Source organism: Chiloscyllium plagiosum, unplaced genomic scaffold (genome assembly GCF_037043375.1).
Source record: "Chiloscyllium plagiosum isolate Xiang-an unplaced genomic scaffold, Cpla_swu_hap1 HiC_scaffold_37, whole genome shotgun sequence".
NCBI classification, from domain to species: Eukaryota; Metazoa; Chordata; class Chondrichthyes; order Orectolobiformes; family Hemiscylliidae; genus Chiloscyllium; species Chiloscyllium plagiosum.
In genome coordinates this window covers 8182323-8193068 of record NW_028270175.1, presented here as the reverse complement: position 1 = coordinate 8193068, position 10746 = coordinate 8182323, and the positions used below count along the sequence as shown (strand labels likewise).

At 45.9% G+C, this 10746-nt stretch overlaps 1 long non-coding RNA gene across 1 annotated transcript; it reads right to left on the bottom strand.

Moving 5' to 3' along the window:
• Positions 1 to 768: 768 nt before the first annotated feature.
• On the bottom strand, positions 769 to 9034 carry LOC122540425 (uncharacterized). The gene is made up of 3 exons (XR_006309303.2): positions 8823 to 9034; positions 8039 to 8129; positions 769 to 5370 (listed from the first exon to the last, which is right to left on the bottom strand). It is a non-coding gene; the product is annotated as an uncharacterized LOC122540425 (long non-coding RNA).
• Positions 9035 to 10746: the final 1712 nt, after the last annotated feature.

The following is a 10746-nucleotide window of genomic DNA, read 5'->3' as shown; positions in this document are numbered from 1 at the left end:
GCTGAGCATTGGTGGTGGAGGGAGTGGATGTTTGTGCATGTGGTTCCATTGAAGTGGGTGGCTCTGGCCTGGATGGGGTCAAGCTTTTTGAGTGTTGTTGGAGTTGCCCCTGTCCAGGCAAGTGGGAAGTATTCCATCACACTCCTGACTTATGTCTTGTAGATGGTGGGCAGGCTTCAGGGAGTCAGGAGGAGAGTTACTTACTCTAGGGGTCAAAGTATTTCAATGGCTCGACCAGTTGAGTTTCTGGTTAATAGCAATCCCCAGGATGCCGATAGTAAGACATTCAATGATGGTGATACCACTGAATGTCAAGGGCGGTGGTTAGATTCTCTCCAGTCACATGTAGGCCAGACCAGGTAATGACAGCAGCATAACTTTTTTTTTTAAAAAGCCCCTAACTCTGGTGACCTCCCTCACATCAATGCTGGAGGACGGAGGAGAAACTGGTACTTTGTGGCACTGCTTTAACCAGCTCAGTGGATTAAAGGATCAAAATCACCAGTTGCAAAGGAATCAATACCAGGCTGTGTCCCCAGACTGGCTGGAAACTGTAGGTCTGGTCATACTACCTCACCGTAGCAGGCTCTGTGGCAACTTCAGGTAAGGTGTAACCTCAGACCATGAAGTAAACTCTGCCTTTAACACCCTCCTACGGAGACAGTAGGGTCCTAGGGTCCTGGAATATTACTGTGGGACCAGAAGCTTTGTTTTATTCATTCACAGGATTAGATTAGATTTAGATTAGATTACAGTGTGGAAACAGGCCCTTCGGCCCAACAAGTCCACACCGACCCGCCGAAGCGAAACCCACCCATACCCCTACATTTACCCCTTACCTAACACTATGGGCAATTTAGTATGGCCAATTCACCTGACCCTGCACATCTTTGGACTGTGGGAGGAAACCGGAGCACCCGGAGGAAACCCACGCAGACACGGGGAGAACGTGCAAACTCCACACAGTCAGTCGCCTGAGGCGGGAATTGAACCCGGGTCTCAGGCGCTGTGAGGCAGCAGTGCTAACCACTGTGCCACCGTGCCGCCCACAAAGGATGACAGCCTCACTGGCTAAGCAGCATTTATTGCCCATCTCTAATTGCCCAGAGGGCAGTTGAGAGTCAACCACATTTCTGTGGGTCTGGAGTCACATGTAGGCCAGACCAGGGATGGCAATTTCCTTCCTTAAAGGGCAGTAGTGAACCAGTTTGTTTTTTTCCTGACAACCAACAATGGATTCACAGTCACCATTGGACTCTTTATTCCAGATTTTTTTTATTGAATTCAAATTCCACCACTTGCCATGGCAGGAATCAAACTTGGGTCCCCAGAACATTACTGGGTCACTGGATTAAGAGTCCAGCGGTAATACCACTAGGCCATTGCTTCCTCTAGAAGTGGACGTGTCTTACACATGTCAGGTCCTGATTCGATCATCATGTAGATCTGGTTGAAACCTGCTGTGTTATGGGTTCTGATCAGTTCCCTAACGCAACCCCAAATGGTCATTAAGAAGCTATTTACATCAGAGGGCAATGATTTCCATAGCATTGTGTGACAAATTGCACTACCTTGTGAATTACTGCCAAATAAAGCCCCTCCCCAGATCTACTCAAAGTTGACTGAGCTTTTTGAAGAGATGACCAAGAGAGATTAGGGGAGAGTGGTAGATGTTGTCTACATGGACTTTATCAAAGCCTTTGACTAGGTTCTGCATGGTAGACTGGTTAGTAAGGTTCGATCACATGGGATCCAGGGACAGCTAATCAATTGGCTACAAAATTGGCATGACAGTAGGAGTCAGAAGGTGGTGGTGGGGGGAGTGTTGTTAAGACTGGAGGCCTGTGACCAGCAGTGTGCCGCACAGATCAGTGCTGGGTCCACTGTTGTTTGTCATCTATACACATAATTTGGATGAGAAGAGAGGAGGCGTGGTTAGTAGGTTTGCGCATGACACCTAAATTGGTGGTATAGAGGATAGTGAAGGTGGTCATCTCAGAGTACAATGAGATCTTGACCAAATAGGCCAGTGGGCTGAGAAAAGGCAGATGGAGTTTAATTCAGATAAATGCGAAATGTTGCATTTGATAAGACAAACCAGAGCAGGACTTGGAATTAATGGGAGGGCTGTGGGGAGTACTGTCGGGCAGAAAGACCGAGATGTGCAGGTAAATGTGTTCCTTGAAAGTGGTGTCACAGGTAGACAGGGTGGTGAAGAGGGCGTTTTTTACACTTGCCTCCACTGCTCAGAACAGAGAGTGCAAGAGTTGGGATGTCATATTACAGCTGTACGAGACATTGGTAAAGCCACGTTTGGAGTACTGTGTATAGCTGTGGTCACTTTGCAACAGGAAGGATATTATTAGACTGGAAAAGGGGCAAATAAAATTTGCAAGGATGTTACCAAGACTGGAGGGTTTGAGTTATAAGAAGGAGCTGGATTGGCTGGGATTTTCTTCTCTGGAGCATAGAAGGCTGAGGAGTGACCTTTCAGAGATTTATAAAACTCATGTGGGGCATGGATAAGGTGAATAGCCAAGGTGCTTCCCCAAGCTAGGGGAGTCCAAAACTAAAGGGCATATTTTTCAGGTGAGAGGGGCAAGATTTAAAGAGGGGTCTAAGAGGTAATCTTTTCACACAGAAGGTGGTGCATGTATGGAATGAGCTGACACAGGAAACAGTAGAGATGGGTACAATTACAACATTTGGACAGGTATATAAAAAGGAAAAGGTTGTGAGGGGTATGGGCCAAATGCAGGCAAATGGGACTCGATCAGTTTAAGAAACTTGGTTGGCATGGATGAGCTGGGCCAAAGGATCTGTTTCTGTGCCGTACGACTTTACTGAACAAATGGAATGTTAGAAAATAAGAATTGGATAAATAATGGGACACCGATCTAACCAGGAATAGAAGCAGAATACTTTAGCTAAACATTGTAACATGTCTGAAAAACTCAAGGACACCTATCCACAATGGCACACCAGCAGCTGGTCTCTCTGTAATTCTTTCAGGATGAAAGCAATTCACTGCAACTCTAACTTAACAAGAATGGTTCCAGGAATTGGAAACATCAATGAGGAGATTGATTGACTGTTCTCCCTGGAGAGGTGGCTGAGAGGGGATCTAATAGAGGTTTTCAAAATCATAAGCGGGCTGGTTAGACCAGATTGGGAAAAAAAACAAAAGGATATATATTTAAAATGTTGATAAAGAGAGGGAAGGTGAAGTGAGGAAATATATTTTCACACAGCGAGTAGTTAGGATCTGGGAATGCAGTCTACCATGATGGAGGCAGGATCAATTGAGGCATTCAGGAGGGGCATTAGCTAATTATTTGGATGAAAATGGTGTTGAAGGATGTGAGGAAAAAGCAGGATCATAGAATCCCTACAATGTGGAAGCAGGCCATTCTGCCCATTGAGTCACACTCACCCTCCAAAAAGAGTATTCCATCCAGACACACCGCCTACTCTATCCCTGTAACCCTATATTTCCCATGGCTAAGTCACCTAGCTTGCACATCTTTGGACAGGAGGAGGAAAGCAGAGCACGTGGAGGAATCCCACACACACGGGCAGACTCCACACAGTCACCACTGGATGGAAGCGTAATCAGGTCCCTGAGCCAGCAGTGCTAACCACTGAGCCACCATGCTACCCAGGAGGTTGGCACTGGGTAATAAAACCAGCTCAGACATGATGGGTTGACTGGTCTCCTATAGCACTGGAACAATTCTGTGTTTCCATGAGAGTTCTCCCCTAGACAGCCCAGGAAAAGTGGAAGCACACATCCATTTTTAACCCCGAAATATCTCGGTTCAATTCTCTGTTCACCACACAGTGACACTGGTAACGTCTGGTTAATCATATCATTATAAGTTTGTTACTGTATTTTAGTTTAAAAGAAACAGGTGGCGGCTACTAATTGTCTGAACACACAAGGAACAGCTGTGGCATTGGGTGAAGGATGAGAGGGGGAAGACTGAGCAAGTCAATAAACTCTCCCCAATTTTTGGGGCCAGGCTGCCTCTCATTTACGGTTATGTCTGCACTTGGGTCTCTATCCAGAGGTAGCCTGCGGTGCTCACCAGCATAGTAACAGCCTTCAGAGATGGGAGTCTGGGACAAGTATCCCCACTCTGGACAATGTTATTTCGATTTAGTAAGTTTCATTAAACGTTTGTTTGTATTTTTGTTACAGTGCACCAGCAGGGTAAATCTAACTACTCGTTACTTTCAGTTTTATATAAGAGTATAGGGATCTTTACTCTGTATCTAACCCTGCGCTGGGAGTGTTTGATAGGAGGGCAGTGCGGGAGGACATGAAAAATCAAATCTCTCTCCACAGAAGTAAATATATATTTGTCTTGGTTTAATTCTCACCAATGGGCTAGGAATCTATTAACGTTGTCCCTCTCACAGTAAAATGAACATTTGTGTTGGCAACAATGTCTTAAATTCTCTGAACATTAGCAAACCTTAAATCGACAAGATGAGGGCAGATTTTGATCAGGATATATCTCACCAAATCCCCAACATCCACACTCCCTCCTGCTGTGCATGGTCACAGTTTACAGATGGGATAAAGCCCAAAAGGAGAAAGAGACTTGATAGCACCGAGAGAGAGGGGGGAGGAGAAAGTGTATGGGGAGGCACATTCATACACAGTTTAACTTGTAAAGATTAACTAAACATCCTCATTACTAAAGTAAATAAAACCCCAATACGATGACCCCACATTTGGCACTTACATTTCTGGATTCCACATTCAATTATTTATTTTTCAAAGTTGATTCCCACCTGCTACTTCAAAGAATATTTTACAACAAAAAAAAAGTACTTTACCCAAAACCTCAAAAAGGTGCAATTTGACAGTGAAGTGGGGAGTAGCTGAGGAAGAGCGTGTATAGGGCCGCATTCAGTGAAGCATTTCTACGGCAGTATACTTGCTGATTGCTTCTTCTCATGGCACACAACAACCAGCTAAGACACTGCCAAAGAAACACCCACATTTGGCCAGCAAGGCGGCTTCCCTTATCCTCACCCGTCTCTCTCCACACACTCGTCAGAGCCCAGACAACTCTGGCAGCTGGTGTCCAAAATAGCTTGTCAGCTCGAGCCAATTCCAGAGACTTTAAACACACTCCGCAGAGAATCCAAAGTGCAACAGCTGGTCAAAGAATGTATGAGTCAATGCCAGCTCAGCCAATCAGACAGCGATCCCACCCATGTGTCCGTAAACCAGCTTGTTCAAACCTTCACTCTGCACAGGATTTCTTCGGGGACGCAGAGTCACAGAATCCTCGCTGAATTGGGTGACAGAAGTTGGTGTGTTCTGTCCACATGTGACTATGCTCTGGCCAGGCACACCTAAAGAAACCAGACATTCCATTTTATACAGGCTCCGGTCACCCCACTTTTATCAGGAGGGAAACGAAACGGTTAATAACAGGACTTTGAACTGAAAGAACATAGTGATGATGTAGCCTTCCTGTCATCAAACCCCACCTCCACCTGATACCAGGAACCTGGACAGATCACCCAAAGGGCTGGTGGACTCTGTAAACCTGTGATAGTTACAGAGAGGACCAAATTAGCACGGTCACCCAATCATTTTTTTTTTTTAAAAAACTTCTATTCACCTGGCTTCTACCTGGCCATGAATTTCAGAAGGGTCACAGTTCTACAGGTGCTAAGGGCTCTCACAGTAATCAGTTCATATCGTGCTACTGCTCCAGATAGTGAGTATGAGCAGGCTATTCAACTGCTCCAGCTTCACAGACAAGTTCACTTCTGTCTGCAGCCAGAGGTTCACAATTCAAGTAGTGAGTCTTCATTGATTGAAGTCATTTCCCAAAACAGGGACTACATCTACACAGAGGACACCCCCTCAAACCTGCCCAATTCAGATCCATTTTGCCTTATGATTCCATAAAGTGTGGGCATCGCTGGCAAGGTCGACACTTTGTTGGCCATTGCCCTCTTGCCCTCGAAGTGGGGGGGGGGGGGGGGGGGGTGAGTTGTCCTCTCGGACCGCTGCAGTGCTTGAGGTGTAGGCTGTTAAGGAAGAGAGTTCCTGGATTCTGGGGAGGCTGAAGGAGCGGCAATAAATTTCCAAGCCAACAACAATAACATTTATTTATGTAGCACCTTTATCATACAAAACCTCCCCAAAACTGCCTGAGGCAATTGACATCAATCGCTCAGTCAAAAAAGGTAAGTTTTAAGAAGTTTTACAAGGAGCAAGGTGAGGCATGGGGAAGGAATCCCACAGCATGAGGCCCGAGGTAACAGAAGATCCTGTGTGCAATAACAACACAATTAAAAGTTAGGGAATCAGGAATGTGGGGGATTTGGAGGAAATTTGCAGATGATTGGGTTTCTAAGTTCTTTTTTCCAGGGGTCAGAGGTCATAGGGTTGGAAAATGCAGCCAAGGCACTATACTGCATCTTCTCAATGGGGAAGCACTACAGCCATTGTGCAGAGGTGATGGAGGGCAGGGGAAGTGAATGTTTTCAGGTGGTGGATAGGGCACTGGTCAGGCAGGCTACCTTACTGTGCATTGAGCTCCTCCAATGGCTGGGGCTGTTTTCACTGGAGCGTCGGAGGCTGGGGGTGACCTTATAGAGGTTTATAAAATCATGAGGGAAATGGATAGGATAAATAAACAAGGGAGTCCAGAACTAAAGGGTTTAGGTTTAGGGTGAGAGGGGAAAGATATAAAAGGGGCAACGTTTTCACATAGAGGGGGGTGTGTAAGCTGCCAGAGGAAGTGGTAGAGGCTGGTACAAATACAGCATTTAAAAAAGGTATCTGAATAGGAAGGGTCTATAGGGATATGGGCCAAGCGCTGGCAAAAGGGATTAGATTAGTTTAGAATATCTGATTGGCATGGACGCGTTGGACGTGGTGCACATCTCTATGACTCTCTGTTCTTGCTCATCCAGGCAAGTGCAGAGCATAACTCCCCATTCTGGGCCTGGTGTTTGGGGGAGAGGCTTTGGGCCTTGCTGGGAATACCCCTCCACAGAAGGTCAGCAGATACCTGGCAGTTAGCCATTTTACTGGGGTTGTGTTGTTCCTGATTGAAATCTCAATCTAGCAAGACCACATGGTGAGGTAGGACAAAGTCCGCATGGACTCAGACCAACGTAGTGAAGAAGGGCAGTACAGAGGCTCACGGGACCAGAGTTCGATTCCAGCCTCGGGCGACTGTCTGTGTGGAGTTTGCACATTCTCCCTGTCTCTCATGGGTCCCCTCCGGATGCTCGGTTTCCTCCCAGAGTCCAAAGATGTGCAGGTTAGATGGAAATGGCCAGGTTAAATTGCCCATAGCGTCCAGGGATTTGCAGGCAAGATGGATTAGCCATGGGAAATGCAGGGGTAGAGTGAGTCTGGGTAGGATGCTCCTCGAAAGGTTGGTGTGCATGGACTCGACGGGCTGAATGGCTGGCTCCGACACTGCAGGGCTTCTGTAATTCTGAGAGATTTTCAGTGTCTTCGGGTGTGTTAGGCCTCCGTTACTAACTCCTGATGCCTACCTACTGACCTCCCATGGAAAGTTCGAAGTGTGTGTGAACCAAAGATAAGGACTGGATTGGGCGTGGCTTCTGAGCGCTCAAGAGGTCCCCCCCCCCCCAAGAGAAAGGAACTGGCAAAACACAGAAATGAGACAGATGGGTCGGTCCAATGTGCCCCTTACACCTGAAAGTGGAGCTGTTGTCCATTCATTTCCATGTGTTGCTGTTTTTGTTTTAACAACTGCGTTCTCAATAAAGTGCTTGCTAGGATCCATAATGAGAAATTAACCCCTTATAAACAGGGATCAAACGTAGGCCATTCGGCCCTTCAAACCCACTCTGTTGTTCAACAAGGTCATGACTGGGCCTGATTCTAAACTCAACTCTACATTTCAGCATTACCCTGGATAATCTTTCACCCCAATCAAGAATTTATCCACCTCTACCTTCAAAATATTTACAGATTCTGCATGCATTGCCTTTCAAGAGAGGGAGGGATTTCCAAAGACTCACTTACCTCGTTGTTGGAAATGGCCCATAAGGAGCCATGTTTCTGCAAAGCTTCATTGTCCAGCAGCCACCTGGAGAGAAGTCTGTCCACAGGGAACCTTAAAAAATGGAAACCATGGAACTTGCAATCATTTCCAATCCCCCACAGGCAGGTTTCAATTTCGTCAAAGTCTGACATGAACCTGTTTTGGGTTGGGAGGGAGAGTAGGGGGTAATATCCCAATTTAACAAAGTCAGGAAGAACGCCTTGATACCAAAGACACATTGACATCATTGCTTTCTTGCAAGTGGGACATTGTAAAGATTTGCACTGCAGCAATTTTAATCAATGGGTAATTAATCGTGCATTTCTCCATCACACTTTTAGGGAAAGGTTTGGCACACCTTTGCTGCTGTCTCAGACTGACACTAGCCCACAAGTGGTGTATTTTATCCGCAGGTAAAATGATGCTGGTCTGCTCTTTTGGCCCATTATTTCTCAGCCCGAACAGAGTGAAGTTGAATCCACACCTTTAGGACACTGCACATAATTGGTGCAGTTGATAAAATACCATTGAAGTGAAAGCCGTGAAGCAACACAGACTGAAGGAGGACAAACTCAGTCAAAATCCCACGAAAGGCAACTCTGACTGGATTAATGAGAAAGAGAAAAGCATGCAGAAGGATATCCTGTACCAGCAGGTTGCACAGATGCCTCTAAATAAATAATAAAGCACTTCCTTCAGACTAAACAGATAAAGGTTTAACAATAAGCTTTGAAAAGATGGGAACAGAAGAAGGGAGGTTTCTACCTGTCTGCTTCAACAAGCTACGATGTCACATCTGGTTATAAGGATATCATCTGGAGCCCAACAGGGACAGGTCATTTCTTCCTGGCTGGAACGCAGCGTTGTAACACCTTCCTGTTTTACCTGCAGTTGGGAGATCACTGCACCACAGTCCGTGAGCATCCAGCTGATATACTTTATATACACGAATGATAATTCAGCAGAGACATGAACCACACCTAATCGTGAGTCACTACACCTTCTCATCGCAGTCCTCCACTTCCCGGTGGCGCTTTTAAAGACTGGAATCACGCCAGCTGCAAAACAGAAAGGGGAAATGAAATGCAAAACTCCAGAGCCAGAGAGAACCCGAGGCAGCATGTAATACTGGGACACAAGGAAGCAAGGGCCAAATTCTAAATCAATCAGCTGGCATTCCCCTTGGCACAGTTATTGTGGCAAACAGGTTCAAATTCTTTAATGCCCTTTGCCAACACAGGAAATGACTGTGGGGTTGGCGGGCGAAATCTACAAAAAAAGACAGTAAATCATTCTGAGATACTGTGCAAAATTCATTATTCTTCAAGTATTTATCTACTCTCACTGTTTCAACAGGACTTTACATTCCTAATATCTCAAAGCCAGTCTTTATAAAATGGATGAAAGTCACCATTACTTAGATAAGGCGTACAGAAACACAAATGGCATTTAAATTATGCCAACCAAAGTGAGGTTCTCTGTTCAGTTGATGTGATTCCAATTAAATTTGCATTCAGTCAATACTGACTGACACTTCCCTTCACTCACAGGTGTGTCGTGACAGGTACAAATATTGTAAGCATGCAAACTGGTTGGGTGAGTGGTTTATCATACACAAGATTGCAGAGGTGCCAATCACTCCTGCACAGAACACATTCCTGCTTAATTCAATCAAACTTCAACCATTCTCATAGGCTTGGCTCATGATGCTGTTGGGAAACACTTTGGAATTCAGTTCAACTACACTGCTCGGGTGCTGTTACACCTGACCTGCTCCATGGTCCGCATAGCTAATATGTTTAACCCTTTCCTCACACACAGGTGCACAGACACACACGCGCACACACGCGCGCGCGCACACACACGGGGTCAAAACAGAAAGAACCAGGCTTGGAGAAATTCTGAGAAAGAGAGACTCAAGAAAGGGCAGGAGAGCACACCTGGGGTAGGCAATGCCAAAAGGCAGAAAGCAGCTAGTCAGCAATTTGCACGCACTGTTCATTCAGAATGGAAAATGATATGTTAATAGAATGAAAGCAGCAAGTGGCAAAGGACTGTACAAGTAAACAGCCAACGTTGCTTTGCAAATGGGGAATAAAACGGGTGATTAGGTTTAACTTGACCGTAACAAATCAGGGCACGGTTAGAGAGAGTGAGGAAGCCTTTCAATGTGATTGTGATGCCCATTCCTAAGGCTTTCCTCACCAGCTTCACAAAAAAGCAGCCCCTTTCCCCCCAAAAAATATAGCGGAGACTTAAAACACAACCGATTCATTAATGAACTTTAACGAAGAGACACCGTCCCCACTAACGGCTCCTGATTTCCTCGAGGGCTCTGCAAGACATCCCAAGGGGGACTCATTAAAAACAGAACAAAGACGGAGACAAAACACAGACTGAGAGCAGGGTAAGGGACCGTTGGAGTTTATCAAAATTAGATCAAAGAGGGGGCTGTGAAAGTGAGCTGTAAACGGTGGGGTGAAGAGTGCAAGGGTTTAAAAAGGAGAACTCTCCTGGCGGTAACGTGGCTGGCAGTGGTGGTGGTGGGGGGGTGAAAGGACAATCACGACAGAGAAACAGAGCGAGACAGAGAGGTGACAGAGAGAGACAGAGAGAGCACGAGAGAGAGAGAAGGTGACAGAGAGAGAGAGCAAGAGAGAGAGGTGACAGACAGAGAGAGAGAGAGAGA